Below are 25,479 nucleotides of genomic sequence, written 5' to 3' on the forward strand. Positions count from 1 at the left end.
CAACTTTACTGAAGGAAAAAATATGTCATTCCAAAAAATAACAAGAGCTGGCAATGCTATAAAATGGATTCTGCCAATGGAGAACAGGAGTCAAGTCTGTGGATTTTAAATCAGAATTATTCCTTGAGGAGAGGCCATATGGTACAAAGTGGTTGGTGTGTAATTCAGTGTTGTAAAAGCAACAAGCTCTGAGGGTGGAGGAGAGGGGGATTGTCGCCTCCTTTTACTGTTTGTTTGTGGTTTGGGGTGGGAAATATTTAGAGCCTGTGTGGACTCCGTCCTCTTCTGGGAATTTTCTGTCTGCCCAGTTGACTGGTAAATGTGCCACCAGAACAAGAAAACAACCTTGTCTGAAATGCTTCTCATCTGATAGTAATTATATTTTTTCCTGAGGCCACCAGCTACTGGTATAGCAAGGGAAGGAGCAGAAGTGGGTTAAGACTGAGCAAGACCTGAATTCACAAACATTTTGCCCCCCTCCTGGACAACTAATAGTATATTCTGTACACACTGGTCAGTAGGCAGCAACGTTACTCCCAAGCACTTTTTTCCCCCTACTCCGGTCTTGAAGGTCATATCATTTGTCCTCCATGTATTTCTTCCTCTCCAGCCAGCCTCATCACAGATGTCCAGTCGATAGCAACCAGCGTTTAACAATGCCACCTACTGCTCACAGATTCACTCTTCTGAGTACTTGTGGCACCTTAGAGACTAACAAATTTATTTGAGCATAAGCTTTCGTGAGCTACAGCTCATTTCATCGGATGCGTCCGATGAAGTGAGCTGTAGCTCACGAAAGCTTATGCTCAAATAAATTTGTTAGTCTCTAAGGTGCCACAAGTACTCCTTTTCTTTTTGCGAATACAGACTAACACGGCTACTACTCTGAAACTCTTCTGAGTGTAGAGTACATATTGACAAGATTCGAGCTTCCAGCGCATAATCCTCTGCTGGAGAGAGGCTGCAGGAGATCCTCACTTGTCCTCCCCTCAGTGGCTACATCACTTTTCACAGAATTAATTGCAATGCTGGAATACGTGGAGTTTTCTCTTAGAGCAGGCCTAGCAGGTTAAAGCACAGAGGTTACTCCTGAAGAAATGTACCATCTCAAAAGGGAGGAAGAATGAAATAATTCAGTCTGACATGAAAAGCTGTCAGATGTTTGCATAATGCAGTGTGTGTGAACAGGTTGTTGACCAGCCAGTAGCCAGTAAGACTCCCTCAAATCAAGGGAAGCATAACACATGGAAGTTTCCCCTGCGTCATTTCTGGTTCAAAGCAACAAAAGATACTAATCAAAAGCAACCAATTCTTGCTACGTGCCAGCTAGTCTCTTGCTCTTTTTAAATGCTGACCCCTGTGAGCTTCTGAAGAGCTCTTTTGCCTGCGTCAGCATTAATAAAAGGAGCTCAGCTGCTGATCATCCCTGCTGATATAATCTCAGGAGAAATTAGACAGGCAAAGCATGCTGCTAACGAGAGAAAGGGTCGAAAGGAAAGTAATCACAGGAACACTGAAGAGAAAAAATGAGTTCAGAAAAAGTGAATGAGATACTGTCAGCCTTAAAAAGAATATATTTTTAGAATGATGAAATGGTTTCAAACCAGTTCCTAGGACCTGATCCAAAGTCCAGGGAAGTTAATGGAAAGACTCCCAGGGATTTCAATAGACTTGGGATCAGGGCCCTCATGAAAAAGTGTCCCCCTCACAATTGGCATACTATTGGTTGCAAAGAGGCTCAGTCAATGGGCGTAGAGACTGAAATATTCCCTCATCCACAGTGATGAAAGTTAAGGCACATTAGTAGGGCAACATGATCAAGCTTGCACTGCTACTGTCCATGCTTTCCTTGTTCTGGATAACAGATTCTAATACCCTTACTCACACTGAGTAGGATCCTATTCCCTGGGTAGTCTTACTGAAGTCAATGGGAGCATTTGAGGCATAAGGTACAATTCTGCATAAGTAAGGGTATCAGAATCTGCTCCATGATAATCACTTAGTCAGTGAATTGATTAAATAAAGTATTATTTTAAAAATAGCATACATTTAGTGCTAAATAACCAATTCCTCACCTGTCTTATTAGACACATTTTAAAAATCTGATTTACTTTCCACCATTTGCTCTGTTTATTTTTTGCATTTTACCCAACTCAAAACAATTGACAATTGAGTCAGTTTCTCCTCAGCTTCACTTTCTGATCATCCCACAACTCTTTTTCATTTAAATTCAGACTAGATCAGGAAAACATTCTAGGAAGGTCACTCTCTTTTGTAACATCTTTATCTACATAGCTTAAGTGACTGGACAGAAGGACAGATTCTGATCTGTCAAGTGGGTAAAGAGGAAGGAACTCTGTCCAGATCAGTTGCACCAGTGTAAAAACTGGTGTGAGATCAGAATGAGGCCCAACGTCTCTTTACGAATGCTGCAGTGCTTTAACCATGTCTACACTACTCGCCGGATCGGCGGGTAGTGATCTATCTATCGGGGATTGATTTAGCACGTCTAGTATAGATGCGATAAATCGATCCCCAATCGATCTGTCGTCAACTCCGGAACTCCACCATGTCGAGAGGCGGAAGTGGAGTCGATGGGGGAGCGGCAGCCATTGATCCCGCGCCGCGAGGACGCGAAGTAAGTGATTCTAAGTCGATCTAAGATACATCGACTTCAGCTACACTATTCTTGTAGCTGAAGTTGCGTATCTTCGAGCGATCCCCCGCCCCACCCAGTGTAGACCAGGCCTAAGGATGCATGGCACACATCCACAATAGCAGTGCCCCTGTCATCCAGTGATGTATACCACAGACCATCATAATCCTTTCACATTTCATGAGGGGAGCATCGCAGGAAGCTTTGTGGCCAGAGTGCCAGCAGTAGCCTGAGCTCGTAATTCCGTGCAGCGAGTGGTAATGTAGAAAGCTTTCTTTCCATGAAAACAGGAAAGAAACAAGTGTGACTAGGCTGAATGAAGGGTTGGGGGCTTTTTTAAGTAATGACATAAAACATGTTTCTAGAAATAACTGTTACAATGTCAGTTCTCACACTTTTCCACTTTTACCCATGCCTTCTGGTCATTTGCAAACTCACCACAAATGTTAGCAGTGAATGATTGTATTACGGGATCCAGCCAATGTATTGTTTAGACAAACCCAGACTAGTAACAGTAATAGCACAGTTGGACTGATCTTGAAACTAATGAGTCAAACCTTCAGCTGTGTGGGCAAGTAGCATTTGTTCAATGGCCATGTTTTTTTGAAGTGACGTCCAACACAATGGCTGCCACACCAGCACCCCCTTGTGGCCAGAGAGCCCTTTGCTGTGCTCTGCAGAATTTTCCCCTTCTTCCAGAGTCTTTAAACAAAACTTCACAGGCTTGCTCATCCAATCACAGCCCTTTCTGAAGTCTGGTGTCATTATTAACACAAAGCTCCAAAAAGCAACACTGCTACACCAAGACTCTGTGCTTGCGAGAGGGGAAGTATTGCCTCTTTGAGATGCCCAGAGGTGTGTGTAAGATTTTCCCAGGTCACTGGGTGGGGGCTTGAGCCAGTTTTGCATTGTGTTGTTGAGAGGGAACCCCTATGTACTGAACCCGGCCCTTGCTGCTATCAACTCGGCCTGGCAGAAGGGTTACATACAAAATACACCACCCTTTTCCACCTGCCCTTAGTTACCAATAGACCAACTCGTTCATTTATCAGCACCGAGCCTGTTATGAATCCCCCTATTATGAAGTGTAAGAGTGTTCAAACTATATTTGAGAGATGCTGAGCTGAGTGAACAGGCACGTAGGTCTTTTAAAAATGTACAACAGTCTGAATTTTCCCTGAGTTTATATTCACAAATACCCATTATTTAGATATAACAAACTGAACTTCCATCCCAAACAAAGATTTGGGGTAGAAATCTGGATCATCAATTGTAAATGCTGGAAGAGGAACTCAGGATTATGTTCCATCTGCCACGTTTCATCACTTCACCTCTACCTATGTAATCAGGATGAGTTATGCTGGCTGAGTATTGGAAAGATTCCATAGCTTCTCTGAATTGTTTTGCAATTCTGTCCTTGTGTGTGGTTCCAGTTCTTTTTGTTAATTAGATAAAGCTAGATTTCCTGAGAGACAGTGACATTAGTGCCATCAACCTGTAATCTGCCAAGTCCCTTTGAAACTTTCTTCAATTGCTTTTTCTCTGTAAAAAGAAAAGGAGTACTTGTGGCACCTTAGAGACTAACAAATTTATTAGAGCATAAGCTTTCGTGAGCTACAGCTCACTTCATCGGATGCATTTGGTGGAAAAAACAGAGGAGAGATTTATATACACACACACAGAGAACATGAAACAATGGGTTTATCATACACACTGTAAGGAGAGTGATCACTTAAGATAAGCCATCACCAACAGCAGGGCGGGGAAGGAGGAAAACCTTTCATGGTGACAAGCAGGTAGGCTAATTCCAGCAGTTAACAAGAATATCAGAGGAACAGTGGGGGGTGGGGTGGGAGGGAGAAATACCATGGGGAAATAGTTTTACTTTGTGTAATGACTCATCCATTCCCAGTCTCTATTCAAGCCTAAGTTAATTGTATCCAGTTTGCAAATTAATTCCAATTCAGCAGTCTCTTGTTGGAGTCTGTTTTTGAAGCTTTTTTGTTGAAGTATAGCCACTCTTAGGTCTGTGATCGAGTGACCAGAGAGATTGAAGTGTTCATACCACTCGATCCATTGTCTACAGCCAAGCGCTACGATATAACCGCATTTGCTCCAACCCCTCAGACAGAGACAAACACCTACAAGATCTCTATCATGCATTCCTACAACTACAATACCCACCTGCTGAAGTGAAGAAACAGATTGACAGAGCCAGAAGAGTACCCAGAAGTCACCTACTACAGGACAGGCCCAACAAAGAAAACAACAGAACGCCACTAGCCATCACCTTCAGCCCCCAACTAAAACCTCTCCAACGCATCATCAAGGATCTACAACCTATCCTGAAGGACGAGCCATCGCTCTCTCAGATCTTGGGAGACAGACCAGTCCTTGCTTACAGACAGCCCCCCAATCTGAAGCAAATACTCACCAGCAACCACACACCACACAACAGAACCACTAACCCAGGAACCTATCCTTGCAACAAAGCCCGTTGCCAACTCTGTCCACATATCTATTCAGGGGATACCATCATAGGGCCTAATCACATCAGCCACACTATCAGAGGCTCGTTCACCTACGCATCTACCAATGTGATATATGCCATCATGTGCCAGCAATGCCCCTCTGCCATGTACATTGGCCAAACTGGACAGTCTCTACATAAAAGAATGAATGGACACAAATCAGACGTCAAGAATTATAACATTCAAAAACCAGTTGGAGAACACTTCAATCTCTCTGGTCACTCGATCACAGACCTAAGAGTGGCTATACTTCAACAAAAAAGCTTCAAAAACAGACTCCAATGAGAGACTGCTGAATTGGAATTAATTTGCAAACTGGATACAATTAACTTAGGCTTGAATAGAGACTGGGAATGGATGAGTCATTACACAAAGTAAAACTATTTCCCCATGGTATTTCTCCCTCCCACCCCACCCCCCACTGTTCCTCTGATATTCTTGTTAACTGCTGGAATTAGCCTACCTGCTTGTCACCATGAAAGGTTTTCCTCCTTCCCCCCCCTGCTGTTGGTGATGGCTTATCTTAAGTGATCACTCTCCTTACAGTGTGTATGATAAACCCATTGTTTCATGTTTTCTGTGTGTGTGTATATAAATCTCTCCTCTGCTTTTTCCACCAAATGCATCCGATGAAGTGAGCTGTAGCTCACGAAAGCTTATGCTCTAATAAATTTGTTAGTCTCTAAGGTGCCACAAGTACTCCTTTTCTTTTTGCGAATACAGACTAACACGGCTGCTACTCTGAAACCTTTTTCTCTGTAGAACCCCTTGTTGTGTATAATACATGCTATGTTTTGATCAAAGGCCTCCTACTACTCCTTGCAAATTTCCACACACCTACCCTAGCTGTATTCACATGTAGAGACACAAGGCTAGATACTAAGGCTTGATTCCACGCCCTTTGAGCTGCCTGAGAACAAACCCCCATATCTCCACAACTGTGGACTCCACCTTGCTGACGTATTGGGTTCCTATATTACTCCCAACCGCCTCAATAATCCATAGCGTAGGGGGCAGGGTGAGGCATGAGCAGAGAAGTGAGGCAGGAGTGCTAGATATACTCTAGCAATCCCTTGAAAGTTGTAACCAGCTCTCCTAAGTTAGAACAGCCCCATATTTAGGGCCAGGGCTGTTGCAGATTAACCCCAAGAACCAAAGAGAAGAATTTTCAGCTTCTATTGTGTGCTCTGTGCTAGGTACTACTTCCTTTTAAACAAGGGTTAAATAGTGCATGGAACACCCATAAATCGTACGTTTAGGATCACTGCACCAGAGAATCCTCTCATCTTTTTCATTTTATTTTCATTGGCTGAGCTAATTACCTCCTTGTCATTCTTCCTTCTGCTCACTTGGATATCTACAGTTTTCTGTTCAGGTGTCTGCTCAATAGAATTAAGTAGGAATTTGCTTTTCCCTGAATGGATGCGTATAGTCATTTTCTGGTAATTTCTCACGTTTGCTTAGCTATCTCACATTAACATCAGCATTGATTGATTTAGTTCTTCCTTTAATTTTGCCTTCTATGGGTGGACCTGACCATTTAAATCTGTCTGGAACAGTATATTCTGGGTGAGCTGTTTCAGCCATTTCTCTAGATTTGTTACGGAAAGTGATATTAGCATAAGAGAAGATTACAACTTAACTCTTAGCAAGTTCAAGTGTGCCTCATAATGGTACCTGTAGCAGGCTAGGATTTTCTGAAGCATGGAAATCTGTGCCCTGACATCAACCTGCAGAGAACAGATTGGTGAGGCAAACTGTGTACTGACATTAGTACAGAAAAAAGCAATAGATAGACAAGGTTAAAGACCTAATCGAAGCCTATGCCTGGGTGTGAGCTATGGAAAAAGCTAGTGGTGGCCGAGGAAGGGACCATACAGCAATGAATGCCCTTGACTTAGCCTTGCAGCAGGTAAAAAATAGTGAGGTGGGGATATCATGGAGGCTTCTGCCCTGCCATCAGTTGAGGGGAATGGTACATCAGTGACAATGCTGTAAAGGATAGGAATCAGAGGAAGACCTAAGGTTGGCAAGGGAGCAGAGAAGGATTGGGTGGCAGTTGTCTCTTTGGGAAGGGTGTGATAGACATGGAATTAGAGAGACGGCTGGGTGGTGCAGAAGGGAACACAACTGATTTTAATTTTGAAATGTATGTTGCTGTGGCCAATCAGCTCCCACTCTATTGTGACACCCCAACACACACCATTGCAGCTACTACAGAACCCTGCTAGAATACGGAGCCAATATATTGGAAGGCGTCTGTGCAAGTTAGTGTATTTGCTTATAAATATGTGCTGCAGTGGTGGAAAGATTCTTGTTTATTATTTCACATCCCAAATGCCTGATTTTTTATACATTCACTAACACTCCTACTTCCCTCATGAAACTGTGACTGGGTGCCTGTGATGGACCACACTGAGAATGCCACATTCAGCACAGATTGCAAGAAATAGGGCAGACAAACCCCCAAAACTGGTTCTATAAAAATTATTCTATAATTAGATTCACCAAGCCAGTAACAAAAGAGCTTCTGCAGCACCACACTGGCTAACCAGAAGACAAACACAGTCCTCTTTGGGCATTCCAGCCCTTGGCTCCCATCCAATCTAATGTAGTGAGAGGTTATTGAAAACCCATTTCACCAAATGTGAGGTTCATTCTAATCACAAAGGATCAGACACATACCCTCAGATCAATATGAATCTCAGATCTTACCCAAAAATCACACTTTCAGCTAATCCTTAGTAAACTAACTAAAGATTTATTAATAAAATAGAAGAAGAGAGTTATAAATGGTTAATAGAACATATATATACAAATGGTTGCAAAAGTCCTTATATCAGGTTTGTAGCAATGATGGAATAGACTGCTGGCTTGTAAAGTCTCTCTAGTAACTTTCAGAAGATTGGCAGGCCCTCAATCCATAGTTCACGATGCTCTTTTTAGTTTTAAAGCCACAGTCCAGAGACTGGAAGCAGGAAAGAGGCAATATGGAGATGTCTCAGAGGTCTTTTTATATCCTTTGCCAGGTGCATGGAACTTAACTGTCCCAAACAAAGCCCTTGGCCCCTGTCTGTAGAAAGTTAACTTACCGGCCCAAGATGGAGTCCAGGGTCACAGGAGTATATCACATGTCCTTACATGTTTTGCTGAATCACAGGGGGTGGCCATTGGCTCCTCGCTGTCTGAGGCATCCACAGGAAGACCTACTGGGCGGGATGAGTTTCTTCAATGGCCCATTGTGAGAATGGAGTGTCCTGGATAGGCTATCAACACATAACTGTCTAGCCCTGATGTAAATCCTATCCTGGGGTGTGTCACCCCAGGAATACAACACAGGTTTAAGATGCAAGTACATAGCCAATATTAATAACTTCAGATACAAAGATGACACATGCATATAAACAGGTTAATCATACTTAACAAATCACAACTTTTTCATTGACACCTTACATGACATACTTTGCAAAAGATTTATTGCAATTGTATAAAAGTGGTAGCAACCATGCTACGAATGGTCATCTGTCTTATACACAGCATCACAGAAACAAACATATTATATACCTTTACAATTATCTTAGGCCCCATCTGCCTTCTTGAAACTTGACCATGGCATCTAGGTCCACCCTAACTCTACCTTCAGAATATAATGTGAACTACTGTACACAGATTTGAATGGTACAATATTTGTAGGTACAATATAAACTACTGAGCAGTGAAATGGTCTACAACACTCACTTTTTATGAAAGGCTATTATTATTATTTATTTATCATGTATATAGTAGAAGCCCCCTCAAAAATCAGGGCCTCAGAGTTCTAGAACTTCTGTAAATAGCTTACAGTCTAAATAGATAGGATAGACAAAGGATGAGGGAAAGAAGTATTATCATCTCCATTTTATGGATAGGAAATTGAAGCAAAGAGAATAAACAATTTCTCCAAGGTCACTCAGTGACCGAACTAGGAACTCAATTTAAATCTCAAGAGTGCTAATCTAGTGCCTTAACCATAAGACCCTCCTTCCTTTCTGGGCTGGGAAGAGTAAAGATGATATACAGATATAAAGATTATTGCATATACTGTAGAATAACTATACTAATAAAATTAAATCCCTACATGAGGCAGACCAAAGTCTCTGCCTCTCCTTCATTTTGCATACAGAAATCTAAAGTAGGAAACAGATGCTTTTTCCCCCTTCCATTTCTTCAGCAAAACCTAACCAAAAAAAAAAAAGAACAAACCACGAGGTTTGCGAAGCATAAACCCTAGTCAGCTCCAGGCATTAAAGAATGACACACAAAGTTATCAGTGCTCACTGCTGTTGTTTCTCTGCCTTTCATGTTGCCCAATGTGAGGATGTGTCACAACACTGAGCAAAGATGGAAGCAGCCACTTTAATCATCCACATTGTCCTCATCTGGTAAATATCCTTTAATGTGATAGTCAAGCTTTTCCCACAGATTTTAGACAGGAGAAGTTTGGAAGTAATAAAAATTAACAGACAGTGGAGATACAACAAACAAACCAACAACAAAGCTCTTAGTGAGCGCCTGAGCAGATCTAATTCAAACTGTGACTCCACTGTGATCGCGTTTTCATAAGATGTTTTGCCTGAGGACATGCAGCATGCAAAGGGTGTGTGATGCATCTCAGCAAGAGGCAGATCCAGGGTGACAGTGAAAAGTTCCGACAATGTGTACAGAAAAGCAGCCATAACAGAAGAGGAAAGCTGCACAGAAATGTTCTGTTCATGCCACAATTCCTGCTCCCCTCCAAGCAATATGGGGCACTTACAATGTGGGAATGATTTTTTTCCCCTTTACAACATTACTCTGTGCAATGCTGCAGTTGCTTTCTTCACCTTCACTTTTCCCTCCACAAAAATGAAAAATTTTTATACAAATTGTTCAATCCTGGGTTCTTTATTTAGCATTTCATATTAAAGCAACCTGCTGAGTCTGTTCTAACCTATAAAACACACACAACTCCTCAAGATACATTACAAGGACCTTTTTAATGGCACAAATCTCTTGTTTTCCAGGAGGTGCCTTTCCAGTGGTAATCAGCTCAGTTTTCTATTTCATGTGTTGTTAATATAAATACATTATCTGTGCTGTCATAGATTAGGCACTATTAAAGACAACAGAACAATGAATATCTGTGCAACCAATATTTGACATCCTGCATTTGTCAAGCCACTAACTAGCCTGTTTGGATATCATAAAACATTTGTGTGATGAATGGAGTCCAGCTATGATAGCTTCTATGTTTTACCGGCATTTGAAGGCACCAGTCACTGTGGTACCTTGCTCAGATACCACAAGGATGAATGTGGGATGGATGGACAGATAAGCACAAAATTTATTTTAAAGATACTGCTCTGGCCATCTTAATGTTTGGCCTTTTTTTCCTTCCTTTTTTATGTTTGTTTTTTGCTATCAATATGCTGAAAAGGGGGTCCAAACTCAACACAGTGTCCACTCGGCAATGTCTTATTTCCTGCCTCAGCCAATCATCTCAAATTTATCTTTGACTGTGTACCCTCCTTCACCCACTTTAAAAAAAATTTAAATCAATGAACACTTTGTCACCATGCTGAGCAGTTATGGCCAGTCTCAGACAGCCTGCTGTTGAGATGCAAACAGAAAACACAGGTATTAAAACTGGGATGAGAAAATGTTATAAAACCTACAGACTTTTAACCAAATATTTGTAATTTCCCAAAACTTTGGGAGGTTTATACAGTGTTGCCAGCTCTCCTGGTTTTATCACAAATCTCTTGATATTTAGTGCTTAATCAAAGCCCCAGTCCTGGGGTCACCTGATTAAATCAGACTCTCAGCTTTCATTAAAAAAAACATGCTAGTATATCAAAGAGCAAATCAAAAGAACCTAACCTCACGATTTCTGGGGCCCAACACATGCAGTTTTCATAGAACTTCCTCAGAAATAGCTCATTGTAGGCATTCCCTTTTTCAGGCAAATGTCCATCCTTGTAGCTGCTAATGGTCCATTTGTTCCTCTCAGTTAATCCCATCTGTGTTTGCTGCTCCCAAAAGGTAGCATTTTTTCAGGCAGTGGCTATTTGCAAACTCAACTCTTGAAAGATTTTTTTCAAAAGTGAGGACACTTGCTGATCCTTCTTAGGCAAACCAGCTCTTCTGATCAAGGAAAAGGGTGTACATGAAAAAACACCAAAGGGATGGTAAAGCATAGAACAGGAAATGTGACAATATCCCAGGGACTTGGGGGCAGAGTGGAAATCAGGAGAGGCTCCTGACAAGTTCATATCACATGTTCTCAGACACATTTGTATTATGAAGAATTCCTAGAATAGAAGAGACTCTGAAGGTCTGAGAGAGGAAAAGAATGAAGATCACACCCTTTCCCTTCAAGAACGCTTCCAAACTTCACAAAGTAAAACAGCACAATGAATATTCCCTTCTCTATTATACAGGCCCAGCAAGCCTTTCTTTCCCCAGACAAACCAAAGGGAATGGAGAGGGAGGTAACCAAAAGAAATTCTAAACTGACAAGCCTGCCTTTGCTTATGCTTTTGTTAGGTACCTAGGAATCCGCTAGCATGGTCCCCATATAACTAAAAATAAAAATGTAGTGTTAATTATTAACTTTGAAATGAACTAAATAATGTCAGCCCCAGCACACACACTTCTCTATTCCTGATTTTAAAATATTTATATATGCATGTGCATGATTTAGCATCAACAATCATAATCAAATTGCTAATTAATCATTTTCTGATACCTTTATTCATCTTAGAATACCTCAAATATTAGTTTCATTTAAAGTGAAAAATATCAAATCTTTTCAAAGATTTTTAAGGCCAGAAAGATCACAGTCTGACCTCCTGTATGTCCCAGGCCATTACATTTCAGCCAGTTACCCTGGCACTGAGGTCAATAACTTTGTGTTTGGCTAAAGCATATGTTCTGGAAAGACACCCGGTTGGGATTTGAAGACATCAAAAGATGGAGAATCTATCACTTTCCTTGGTAGTTTTTTCCTGTGATTAATCACCTGCAATCCATTCCATGCCAGTATTACCTCATTGGAATCCATAAGGTTCTCTGCAGGTGCAAGTTTTCACCCACACTGATCCAATTGAAGGATATGGACTTGATGCCTGACCAGTACAAATCCCTCAGTCATTGCACTGGGCTTCTCACAGTTGAATCTCTTCTTGCTACATTATTCCTTGTATACTATGACTGCCATGTCTAATTATCTTATAGATTCATACATTCATAGATACTAAGGTCAGAAGGGACCATTCTGATCATCTAGTCCGACCTCCTGCACAGCGCAGGCCACAGAATCTCACCCACCCACTCCTACAAAAAAACCTCACCTATGTCTGAGCTATTGAAGTCCTTAAATCATAGTTTAAAGACTTCAAGGAGCAGAGAAGCCTCCCGCAAGTCACCCATGCCCCATGCTACAGAGGAAGGCGAAAAACTTCCAAGGCCTCTCCAATCTGCCCTGGAGGAAAATTCCTTCCCGACCCCAAATATGACGATCAGCTAAACCATGAGTATATGGGCAAGATTCACCAGCCAGATACCCAGGAAAGAATTTTCTGTAGTAACTCAGATCCCATCCATCTAATATCCCGTCTCAGGGGATTAGTCCTATTTACCCTGAATATTTAAAGATCAATTACTTACCAAAATCCCATTATCCCATCATACCATCTCCTCCATAAACTTATCGAGTACAATCTTAAAACCAGATAGATCTTTTGCCCCCACTGCTTCCCTTGGAAGGCTATTCCAAAACTTCACTCCTCTGATGGTTAAAAACCTTCGTCTAATTTCAAGTCTAAACTTCCTGGTGGCCAGTTTATACCCATTTGTTCTTGTGTCCACAATGGTGCTGAGCTGAAATAATTCCTCTCCCTCTCCTGTATTTATCCCTCTGATATATTTATAGAGAGCAATCATATCTCCCCTCAACCTTCTTTTAGTTAGGCTAAACAAGCCAAGCTCCTTAAGTCTCCTTTCATAAGACAAGTTTTCCATTCCTCGGATCATCCTAGTAGCCCTTCTCTGTACCTGCTCCAGTTTGAATTCATCCTTCTTAAACATGGGAGACCAGAACTGCACACAGTATTCTAGGTGAGGTCTCACCAGTGCCTTGTATAATGGTACTAAAACCTCCTTATCCCTACTGGAAATGCCTCTCCTGATGCATCCCAAAACTGCATTAGCTTTTTTCACAGCCATATCACATTGGCAGCTCATAGTCATCCTATGATCAACCAATACTCCAAGGTCCTTCTCCTCTTCCGTTACTTCTAATTGATGCGTCCCCAACTTATAACTAAAAATCTTGTTATTAATCCCTAAATGCATAACCTTACATTTCTCACTATTAAATTTCATCCTATTACTATTACTCCAGTTTACAAGGTCATCCAGATCCTCCTGTATAATATACCGATCCTTCTCTGAATTGGCAATAGCTTTGTATCATCTGCAAACTTTATTAGCACACTCCCACTTTTTGTGCCAAGGTCAGTAATAAAAAGATTAAATAAGATTGGTCCCAAAACCGATCCCTGAGGAACTCCACTGGTAACCTCCCTCCAACCTGACAGTTCGCCTTTCAGTAGGACCCGTTGCAGTCTCCCCTTTAACCAATTCCTTATCCACCTTTTGATGTTCATATTGATCCCCATCTTCTCCAATTTAACTAATAATTCCCCATGTGGCACGGTATCAAATGCCTTACTGAAATCTAGGTAAATGAGATCCACTGCATTTCCTTTATCTAAAAAATCTGTTACTTTTTCAAAAAAGGAGATTAGGTTGGTTTGGCACGATCTACCTTTTGTAAAACCATGTTGTATTTTGTCCCATTTACCATTGACTTCAATGTCCTTAACTAAGTTCTCCTTCAAAATTTTTTCCAGGACCTTGCATACTACAGATGTCAAACTAACTGGCCTGTAGTTACCCGGATCACTTTTTTTTCCTTTCTTAAAAATAGGAACTATATTAGCAATTCTCCAATCATTCGGTACTACTCCTGAGTTTACAGATTCATTAAAAATTCTTGCAATGGGCTTGCAATTTCAGGTGCCAATTCCTTTAATATTCTTGGATGAAGATTATCTGGGCCCCCCGATTTAATCCCATTAAGCTGTTTGAGTTTCGCTTCTAGTAATATCTACCTCCATATCCTCATTCCCATTTGTCATGCTACCATTATCCCTAAGATCCTCTTTAGCCTTATTAAAGACTGAGGCAAAGTATTTGTTTAGATATTGGGCCATGCCTAGATTATCCTTAACCTCCACTCCATCCTCAGTGTTTAGCGGCCCCACTTCTTCTTTTTTTTTATTTTTCTTCTTATTTATATGGCTATAGAACCTTTTACTATTGGTTTTAATTCCCTTTGCAAGGTCCAACTCTACTCGACTTTTAGCCTGTCTCACTTTATCCCTACATGTTCTGACTTCAATAAGTTAGCTTTCCTTGCTGATCCCTCCCTGTATGTATCTTCCACTCCCTGTATGCTTTCTGCTTTTTCTTAATCACCTCCCTAAGATGCTTGCTCATCCAGCTTGGTCTACAACTCCTGCCTATGAATTTTTTCCCCTTTCTTTGGATACAGGCTTCCAATAGCTTCTGCAGCTTTGATTTAAAGTAATCCCCGGCCTCTTCTACCTTTAGATCCATAAGTTCTTCAGTCCAATCCACTTCCCTAACTAATTTCCTTAATTTTTGAAAGTCAGCCCTTTTGAAATCAAAAACTCTAGTTGCAGATTTATTTTTGTTAATCCTTTCATTTAGTTTGAACTGAATTAGCTCATGATCACTTGAGCCAAGACTGTCCCCTACAATCATTTCTTCTATGAGGTCCTCGCTACTCACCAAAATTAAATCTAAAATGGCATCCCCTTTAGTCGGTTCAGCAACTACTTGATGAAGGAATCCATCAGCTATCGCATCTAGGAAAATCTGAGCCCTATTATTATTACTAGCACTGGTCTTCCAGTCTATATCTGGGAAGTTAAAGTTTCCCATGATCACACAGTTTCCATTAGTATTTACTTGATTAAAAACATTAAAAAGGGCTCTATCCATATCCAAATTAGATCCCAGAGGTCTATAGCACACCCCAAGCACTATCGTAGGAGAGGCTTTACTAGTTATCTTCCCCAATGTAATTTTTGCCCAGACGGACTCTGTCTTATCCATTGCATCGCTTCTTATTTCTTTACATTCTACCTTATCATTGACATACAATGCTACTCCACCACCTTTACCTTTGTTTCTGTCTTTCCTAAAGAGCACATACCCTTCAATACCTGTAGTCCAGTCATGACTACTATTCCACCCTGTTTCTGTTATCCCTATAATATCTGGTTTCACTTCCTGCACCAGTAGCTCTAGTTCCTCCATTTTGTTACCTAGGCTCCTCACATTGGTGTACAAACATCTTAATTTTTGCTGTTTGGCCTCGCTCACATTTTGTACCCTATTAGACACAGTCATTCTACAGCCAGTATAACCTATTAGACTAGTATCCACACCGCCCTTGCTCCTTATATACCTTCTCCTACCCACGGCTGTATCCTTTCTTACTTCGTCTTCTTCCCTCTCAATGCTAAAATCTAGCGTGGAGATTTCCTGGACATCTCCCAACCGTCTCCCCCTAATTCCTAGTTTAAAGCTCTCTTTATCAGTTGTGCCAACCTCGATCCTAGAAGTCTATTTCCTTCCCTACTCAGATGAAGTCCATCCCGAGAGAACTGTCCTCTGTCCGTGAATGCCTCCCAGTGGCCATACATCCCAAAGCCCTTCTTATAGCACCACTGCCTAAGCCATCTGTTGACAGTCATAATCTTGTCACACCTTTATTGCCCTTCTCTAGGAACAGGAAGGATCCCACTAAAGATCACCTGAGTCTCAATTTCCTTGAGGAAAACAAAATCTTGTTTGTCTTGTGGTAAAAACCGTGAGCTAACTCCCACCCTCAGTTACATGAATGTAAATCTGGAGGAACCTGATGACAGCACTGAACTTACACCAGTGTTAGAACAGTTTCTGGCCCTTTATGTTTGGCACACTTCATTAATAGCAACCAGTCAAAGCATTATTCTGAGCTCTTCTGTTTTTTTCTAAATCAGCAAAACAGACCATGTGTCCCAGAGAGACAAATATAAGGGAAGGATTAGGTGTTTGGCTGTGGCCATCAATAAATGCCTCCTGAATTAAACTGTTCCTCTTGTCATCCCAGGATAAAAGTTGGAGTTGGGGGCTAGGGAATGAAAGAGACCTAAGGGATTTAATGCATATTGCTACTTCAGAAATTGAGTTGGAAGAGCTCATTCTTGGGTGTCTCTTACAACTCCAGGATGCATGTTCAAAACAGCTAGATATGGCTTTTATTATTTTGTCACTTTAACTGCTCCTGAATCACTTGTGGTGGTATATCTCGTCTGGAAAGGGGATATGAAGGGCAAACACTAAAGAAGTTATCAGGAGCTTCATAAACTTAAATTCTGCTGTGGCATTAACTTTCAAAAGCTGCCAACTCCGTACATTATTTCTCCTTTGCTTTAAAACAATGCATTGCAAGCAACAGCTTTTCCGAGAAGAGATAAATGTGTGGGGTTTGACTGTGAAAGCGGGACTGTTCAGCTTCTGCTCTTATCAGTACAGATTGCCTTGCCTTCATTAACTGCTAACCTTTCCAAAGATAACAGGAGGAGACACTTTAATTTTCCTCAGCCTGATGGAAAAGATTTGTGAGGGTTACCGAGGCCATGACTTTCTCATTGCCTAGTCCGTGTCCTTCTTTCACCTGCTGGCACCCTTGTACATGGGAGATGTTTTCAGCTCAAGAGACCACCACCCAGAATGGGGATATATGTACTTATTTATTTATTCACACCCCGGGCACTCTGCCCTATGCTAGAAATGACTCGACTGCATCTGATTAGTGATGGTGACTATCACTCATAAATAACTCTCTGTTTTCCCAGCAGAAGTAAATACATCATTTAATTAGCTCTTTTCAGTAACAGGAGAAATGCAAATACCTCAGTGTCTAGGGGCTAGATAATCCACCATTTTTGCTCATAATAATATAAAAGCACACCTATCTTCCACATGGTCACTAGCTAAAATTAAAAGTACCAGCCCTCCAAAAAGCTATCTGTGTACTTTTCTCTGCTGATTTTACTCCAGTGATGGACTGCAGCTTGTACATGTACAATGTTTGCCAGTGTTGCAGTTTGGGGGGGGGGGTTGGGTTTGTTTGTTTTTGTTTTATTTTGTTTTTTCTGTTGTTATAAATACATCAACCTATGGCACTTGGTTTCCAGAGGCGGATTAAGGTTTCCTGGGGCCCTGGACTAAAGCAAGTGGGGGACCCCTCCTCACCCCTTCCCCCTGCGACCCTGCCCACAGCCCCACCCCTTCTGTCCCTTCCCTGGGGCCCCATTCTACCTCCCCCCGCAGCCCCTTTTGCTCCTTTCTGCCCCCCACCCACTAGCCCCAAGACTCGAGAAGCTCTGTCCCCATGCCATAGCCCTGGGATGCAGTGGAGAGTGACAGCTCCTCCAGTCCCAAGGCCGCAGTGGGGGTCCGGGTGCACGGGCTTCCGCCACCACCTCCCGCACGTCTGTTGTGGGGACCAGGGTTGTGGTGCTGGGGCTTCTCCTGCCCTGCCCAGCGCTTATTCCAGAAAGCAGGGTCGGGTGTGGGGGTGTCCCCTGCCGCTCCACAACTTCTGTGGGGGCTGCCCCTCTTCGGGGGCACCTGCCAGGGACAGGGTCCGGAGCAGCTGGGGAAGGGGGGCTTCCCCTGTCCTGCAGCTTCAGCCAGGACCAGGGTTGGGAGCTGCTGAGGGGGGCTTCCCCTGCCTGGTGCTGCTGCCACAGAGCAGAGTCAGGGCACGGAGGCTTTCCCTACCCTGCCCCACCTACCCGGGAGCTGCAGTCCAGGTTTCTGCTGCCTGGCTGAGGATTTTTTCCCAGGCCCCTCCAGTTGGTGGGGGCCCATGGCCATGGACACCATGGGCCCAGTGGCTAATCCACCACTGCTTGTTTCAGGTCATATCTAGCCAGTTCACAAAACTTCCAGGTCCTCATGAAACTGAATGTCTCAAATACACTGGAATTCTCTTAGCCAAACAGATTCCAGCTGTAGGACTCTGTCTACACTAAGTTTGAAACCATGTTCAAACCCAGCTATGGTCTGACTGATGCTCTGACTCATTTTAGGAGCATGCTAAGACGTCCAGATCATGCAGTGTGGGTCTCTTGGGTTTATTTATTTATTTTTATGTAATGACATTGCTCTACAACAGCAAGTTAACTAACTTTAAAAGAGGATGACTTAGTAATTTAAAATGAAAAATCACCATAGATCAAATTCCAGTTTCCTACACGGTATCATTTCCCTGAAGTCAAATTCTACTCTTTTAGAGCAGTGTGACACCACTTAAATGCAGAGGGATAGAATTTGGCCCAAGACTTTTTTTTAAGAGAGTTCTCATTGCAGCAGATAAGTTCACTTTGAGACAAATGAACTCATATCCTATTATATGACCTTCCCTCGAATTCAAAACACAACAGAAATCCTGAGGTCCGTTATCTAGCAGTAGTGCCTCCAGCAGAAGGAACAGTTGCTTAATTGTTTTGCTTCTTGAACCCTTATCTGTATACAAATAACAAAATTACTCAATTCCTTCTGCTTTTAGGTAACTGCTAGGCAAACTCTTTCATCCTTTCAAACAGAATTGTGTGTGTGTCAGACTTCCTGTGGTTTTAGGGACATCATTAATAAAGCAACATTTAACTTGCAGTTTTTACAGAATTTAACTTACTATTTTTGCTGTGTTATCTTGAAGGAAAATTATGATAACATTTAATTGCTTCTAAGTGTACATGTATCAAATACTATTGCAATTTAGTTCTAATCTTTACAGAAAGATATAAAATGAGTTATTAGGATTCGGAAACCTGAACAAATGTGGGCTCAGAACATCAAGTTTTCAAACTTAACCCCAAACCACATCATAATGTGACTTCATTTTAAGACTCTGATGGATGATGGTCTACTTTGCATGTAGCAGAAACAGTTAGCTGCTGGAGAGGTGAGCAGAGCGTTAACGCACGCAGGTATGAAGGGTTGCTAGAATACTGATACAGACTTATTTACTGAGGGCAACTGCATGCTGAGGACGTATACACTGAAATCTTATTGAAACTTGTGGGTAAACAGAGAAGAGAGAATGGTTGAAGTTGCTGGAAACAGGCCAGCTTAGTCAATTTTGAAAAAGTGGACAACCAAACCTGATTTTCAGGCCTTGGCTTTTGTTATAACGTGCTAGACATTGTTATTTTCTGTTTCAAGGGCTAGGAAGTTCTGGTGGTTGTTTATTTATTTATTTTTGGTCGGGGTTTTTTTTGTTTTGTTTAAATACCTACAAGAAAAGCTTTGTATGTGAGAAGTGTTTGCAGGTAGGCTGCCCTGGCCAACTCTGACAATTACAAAACCTTTCTCTCTCCCCACAGTCTTTGCAATAAAACCCACTCCTAATCTAAGGCTACAAATGTAACAATGGCATCTTTTTAAAGATGTGCATCTACTTTTAGGGAAGGTTGTGATGGTAATGGAAAGACAATGGCCCAGATCCATAGATTTAGGCACTACTGCAATCCACTAATCCCCCATTCAGGGTTGCCCACCTGAACTCCCATGGTGTTGTAAGAATTCCGTAGGGTTTTGAACCCAGATCCACAGGAGCAGCCATGCTCCATCCTTCCACTTGGTAGTCTGCTGACAATTACTTACTCAGGACCCATGAAGCCTAGCTCCCATCTGAAGCTTAGCCCCTGAGGTGCTATTGGCAGAGTCCCAGAGCACTACTTAAGCCAGCAGCAGGAACAGGAAGCTGTCTGAACAACAGGGATCCATCCTGCTTCTGCCCTCTGGGCTTGACTTCCTGGTGTCTGACTTATGGTTCTGATCTCTAGTTTGTCTCTTGCTTCTGACCAATGGTATCCTGACCCAGCCTGACTCTGATTCCCAACTTTTGGTTCTGATCTCAAGTTTGCCTCCTGACATCCTGACCCAGCTGACTCTCAATTTCTGTCTTGTGCAGTGTTTAATTTGTGCCAGGACTGAGCCCTGGCACCTCTAGGCTTGGCAGTTCATATCCCTGGAACTTCAGGGCTTGCTGCATCAGTTATGAATGTAAAAATATTGCTTGAGCCCCGGCACTTTCATTACAAATTAAGCTCTGGTCTTGTGAATGTGGACTCCAGCTCTGACCACTAGGTCTGGCTGCCCACAACCTGGCCATGACACCTAGATGCTTATGTTTCTGCCTCTGAGCAGAAGTCCAGATGTCTATCTCACATCTAAGCCCAAGAGAGACCTTCCCTGCAGGGCTCAATCCTGTAGGCATGTTCTGAGCATGCCTAGCTCCACACAAAATTGCTGGGGCCAAGGGATGATCACTATGGTTTCTTCTGGCTTTGCAAGCTATGAATAAACAATGGAAAGGCTCTCCCCAGCACTAGCTCTGTATTTCCCCATTAAATATTTGATCAGACCACATAACTGCTTTGTTGAAGGGTTGGGGATGGGGGCAGAGGGGTGGGACAATCTTTATGTAAGTTTTACTTAGAGAAGAAGGATAAGAAGCCACTGATGATGTTGGGAGTCAGTCCACTGCATTTAAACCATATTGCCATCTGCCACATAACAGTTCAAAAGACGATTATAAAAACCAGTGCTATATACAGTGGCTAAATACACTTAGGGCAGCCTAAGGCTGTGATTACGCTACAGTTGGGCAGTGTAGTTCCAAGTTCAGGTAGACTTACATGGGCTAGCTCTGGTTGAGCTAGTGTGCTAACCCAAGCAGTGTGGCTGGAGCAGCAGCACAAGAGTGGCTCAGGCTAGCCACGCAAGTACACCCTTGTCCGAGATCCTAGGTAAGTACTCAGCCCAAGCTGCTGCCTGCGGTGAGTTCAGTCACACAACTTGGTTAGAGCAAGCTGCAAAACCAAATTATGGCTGCAGCCAAATGAAATTATAAAGTGTCACCCTGACACAGGCCGGTTAGTGTTTGGGAGGTTGTTTTACTGGTAATTTTAAGAGCTGCTTCTGCATGGTTTTGAGAATTCCGTTTAGAAATCATATTGCAGTGTAATCCTCTACATTATTTTCTGAAATGTCTTTTCTGCTTTAGGACTTTAGATATTTGCATTTAACTTGAGATCTCCCATTCCAGAGCTAATTTTTTCCCTTACCTCAGTTCCTAGGTTCATCTGTGACCTCACAACTGACAACTGTGGAACTGATTCTGGCTGTTAATTATAAGCAAGTGTGAGAATAAGTGGGTCATTGCTGATCTCTGAGGTAATAATCTTGTTTTCATGATTTTAGTAACAAATGTAAAGAGCCAGAAAATAGCCTATATCAAAATGAATGTGCACTGAGGAGCTATATGAATGGTGCCACATTCTCAGGAAAAGAGTGTCAAAACTATTAGGATAAAGCTGCTTGTATTACTGGCAGTAAATATCATGGTAGCATTTCCACTTGTGCTTGATTTTGATGGGATGGGGGATGCCAGTGGCTGCCAGCTAAGAAGCAATGTCTGAACTGATTCTGCCTGGGGCACTTGGATGGAGCAAACACTCAGGTACAAAGTCACCCATCAGAGACACTACAGAAGGTACTTCCCTCGGGTCTCTTGCAGGGCATTAGAAACTCTGAGGTTAGTCCTATGATGAAGGTTTTTGTATATGTGTCTCATGAGAGAAGACTCTTAATATAGATTTATTTTTTAAATGAAGTGCTGGTGAAAGGAGCTGGATTGGTGGCGATGAAGATGGCCTTAATTTATTCCTAAAACAATCACAACCCAAGCAGCAGCAATGGCTTTCCAGAGTCCACAGGTCACAATTCCTAAATTGCCTTCACCTTGGCCTGGAGAGCCTGCCTGGAGAGGAGTGAATAGTTCAGCTCCATGTACATTCTTTGGTATCTCTGCCAATAGGGTTTCCTATGGGAAATAGGCTGAGACCACCATGTATGCTGTTGGACAACTATCCTTTCATCAGGAGAGTATTAGAAAGTGCTTCATTCTATTGTTCTTTCTTTAATGTAGCCAAGGGTTACCAAAAAGATGCTACCCAACAAAACATTGATTGTAATAACTGGGCAAAATGGATGGCAGTGATTTTTTTTCTGAATCTGTTTATTTTTAAACCTACTGCAAAATTAAATTTTGTGCTTGAACAGTAACAGCAGAAATATATATTAGCAGCAGAAATGCGCTTTTGACCACCTGAACAGGATGGTAACAGTGATTGTGAATTGCTCAGGGAGATTAGAGAGGCTACAAAGGTATAAAACTTAATAATAAAGGGGGATTTCAGCTATCCTCATATTGACTGGGTATGGGTCAGCTCAGGAAGGAAGGCAGAAATATAATTTCTATACACCCTTAATGACTGCTTCTTAGAGCCACTTGTCCTGGAACCCACAAGGGGAGAGGCAATTCTTGATTTAGTCATAAGTGGAGCACAGGATCTGCTCTAAGATGTGAATATAGGTGAACTGCTTGGTGGATAACCATAATATAGTTAAATTTAACATCCTTGTAGAGGGAAAATGCCAAAAAATCCACCACATGAGAACATAAATACCACAGTAGTATTTAACTTTGAACAAGGGAACTACACAAAAATGAGAAAGTTAATTAAATGGAAATTAAAAGGCACAGTCACAAGGGTGAAATACCTTCAAGCTTCATGGTAACTATTTAAATACACCATAATAAAGGTTCAAATTAAATGTATACCCAAATAATAATAATAAAAATAAGGGAACCAAAAAAGAAGACACAATGGCTAAACAACAGAGTAAAAGAGGCAGTTAGAGGCAAAAGGGCATTCTTTACAAATTGGAAATCAAATCTTACTGAGAAAAATAGAATGGAGAATAAACTCTGGCAACTGAAGTGTAAAAATATGATAAGGCAGGCCAAGAAGGACTTTGAAGAGAGAGCTAGCAAAAGACACAAAAACAAACAGTAAATTTTTTAATGTACATTACAGATAAGTGAGCCCACTGGATAATTGAGGTACTAAAGGACCACTCAAGAAAGACAAGGCTGTTGTTGAGAAGCTAAATGAAATCTTTGCATTGGACTTCACTCCAGAGGATATGCCCAAGCCATTCTTTTTAGGTGCCAAATCTAAGGAACTGTCACAGATTGAGGTGTCAATACAGAAGGTTTTGGAACAAATTGATAAATTTAACAGTAATAAATTGTCAGGACAAGATGGTATTCACCCAAGCATTCTGAAGGAACTCAGATATGAAATTGCAGAGCTTCTAACTGTGATATGTAACCCATTACTTAAATCAGTCTCTGTTCCAGATGACTGGAGGGTACATAATGTAACACCTATTTTTTAAAAAGGCTCTAGAGGTAATCCTGGTAATTATAGGCCAGTGAGCCAGTGCCAGGCAATTGTTTAAAACTATAGTGAAGAACAGACTTATCAGACACACAGATGAGCATGGTATGTTGGGGAAGGGTCAACATGGCTTTTGTTAAGGGAAATCATGCCTCACCAATATATTAAAATTCTTTGAGGGATTCAACAAGCATGTGGACAAGGGTGATCTAGTGAATGGTAGTGTACTTGAACTTTCAGAAAGCCTTTGACAAGATCCCTCATGAAAAACTCTTAAGCAAAGTAAGCAGTCATAGGATAAAAGGGAAGGTCCTCTCATGGATCAGTAACTGGCTGACAGGAAACAAAGAATAGGCATAAATGATCAATTTTCTCAATGAAGAGAGATAAATAGCGGGGTTTCCCAATGATCTGTGCTGGGACCTATGTTCAACATATTCATAAATGAGCTGGTAAAGCAGTGACAAAAGTTGCAGAAGATACAATATTACTCAAGATAAGTCTAAAGCATACTGCAAAAAGTTTCACAGGGATTTTACTAAACTGGGTCACTGGGCAACAAAATGGCAAATGCAATTCATCATTGATAAGTGCAAAGCAATGCACACTGGAAAAAGTAATCCTAGCTATCCATACAAAATGAATAGGTTTGAATTATGTGTTAGCATTCAAGAAAGAGACCTTGGAGTTAGGAACCATTAGGAGAGGGATAGATAATAAGACAGAAAAGATAATAATGCCACTATATAAATTCATGACACACCACACCTTGACTACTGTGTGCAATTCTGGTCACCCTATCTCATATATTAGAATTGGAAAAGATACAGAGAAGAATAACAGAAATGATTATGGGTATGTTACAACTTGCATATGAGGAGATATTATAAAGACTGGGACTGTTATGACTAAGGGTGGGGGGGATATGATGGAGGTCTATGAAATCATGAATGGTCTGGAGACAGTAAATAAGGATGTGTTATTTATCACTTCACAAAACACATGAACCAGGAGTCTCTCAATGAAATTAATATGCAGCAGTTTTAAAACAAACATAAAGTACTTCTTCACACAATGAACAGTCAACCTGTAGAATTCATTGCCAGGGGATATTGTGAAGGTCAAAAGTATAATTGCATTAAAAATAATTAGAGAAGTTCTTGGAGCAACCAAGATGGTCATGGACACAACCCCATGCTCTGGGTATCCCTAAACCTGTGACTGCCAGATGCTGGGACTGGACAATGGAATAGATGACTTGATAGTGCCCTGTTCTGTTCATTCCTTCTGAAGCATCTGGCATTGGCCACTGTCAGAGACAGGATATTGGGGTAGATGGACTATTAGTCTGACCCAGTATTGCCATTTTTATGTTCTTATTTATACAGTGAGCCTTTTAGGGTTTGAGCAAGTGTTTGCATATACAGTAAATACATCTCTTTTGGGTTTTAAGTGGAGGATAGCTTTTAAACTTCAGTCCAAAATACCCCAATTTATGGAGATGGTGGATTTTTAAAAAGTTCTTAATATTCATCTAGGTAAGAGCATTTTCTTCTTTTCTGATTAAACTGTGTTCAATCATATAAATAGAAATTCTGGGATTAAGCACACACACAGGTATTAAAGCAATAGACTGTCATTTGGTTGATCCCTTCTACACTGCATAATCTGATGTGTACAAAAAATAATGCAGTCAGCAAGCAGCCAAAAATAAAACAAAAAACCTTTGCCAGAGAAATGGATTATACTCCTGTAGCATGTTAATTGGTGCTGCTCACTCTTGAAGGGGAGTGCCTCCATTTGCATGTGCTCA

This window comes from Dermochelys coriacea, chromosome 3, assembly GCF_009764565.3.
Source record: "Dermochelys coriacea isolate rDerCor1 chromosome 3, rDerCor1.pri.v4, whole genome shotgun sequence".
In the NCBI taxonomy this organism is placed as follows: domain Eukaryota; kingdom Metazoa; phylum Chordata; order Testudines; family Dermochelyidae; genus Dermochelys; species Dermochelys coriacea.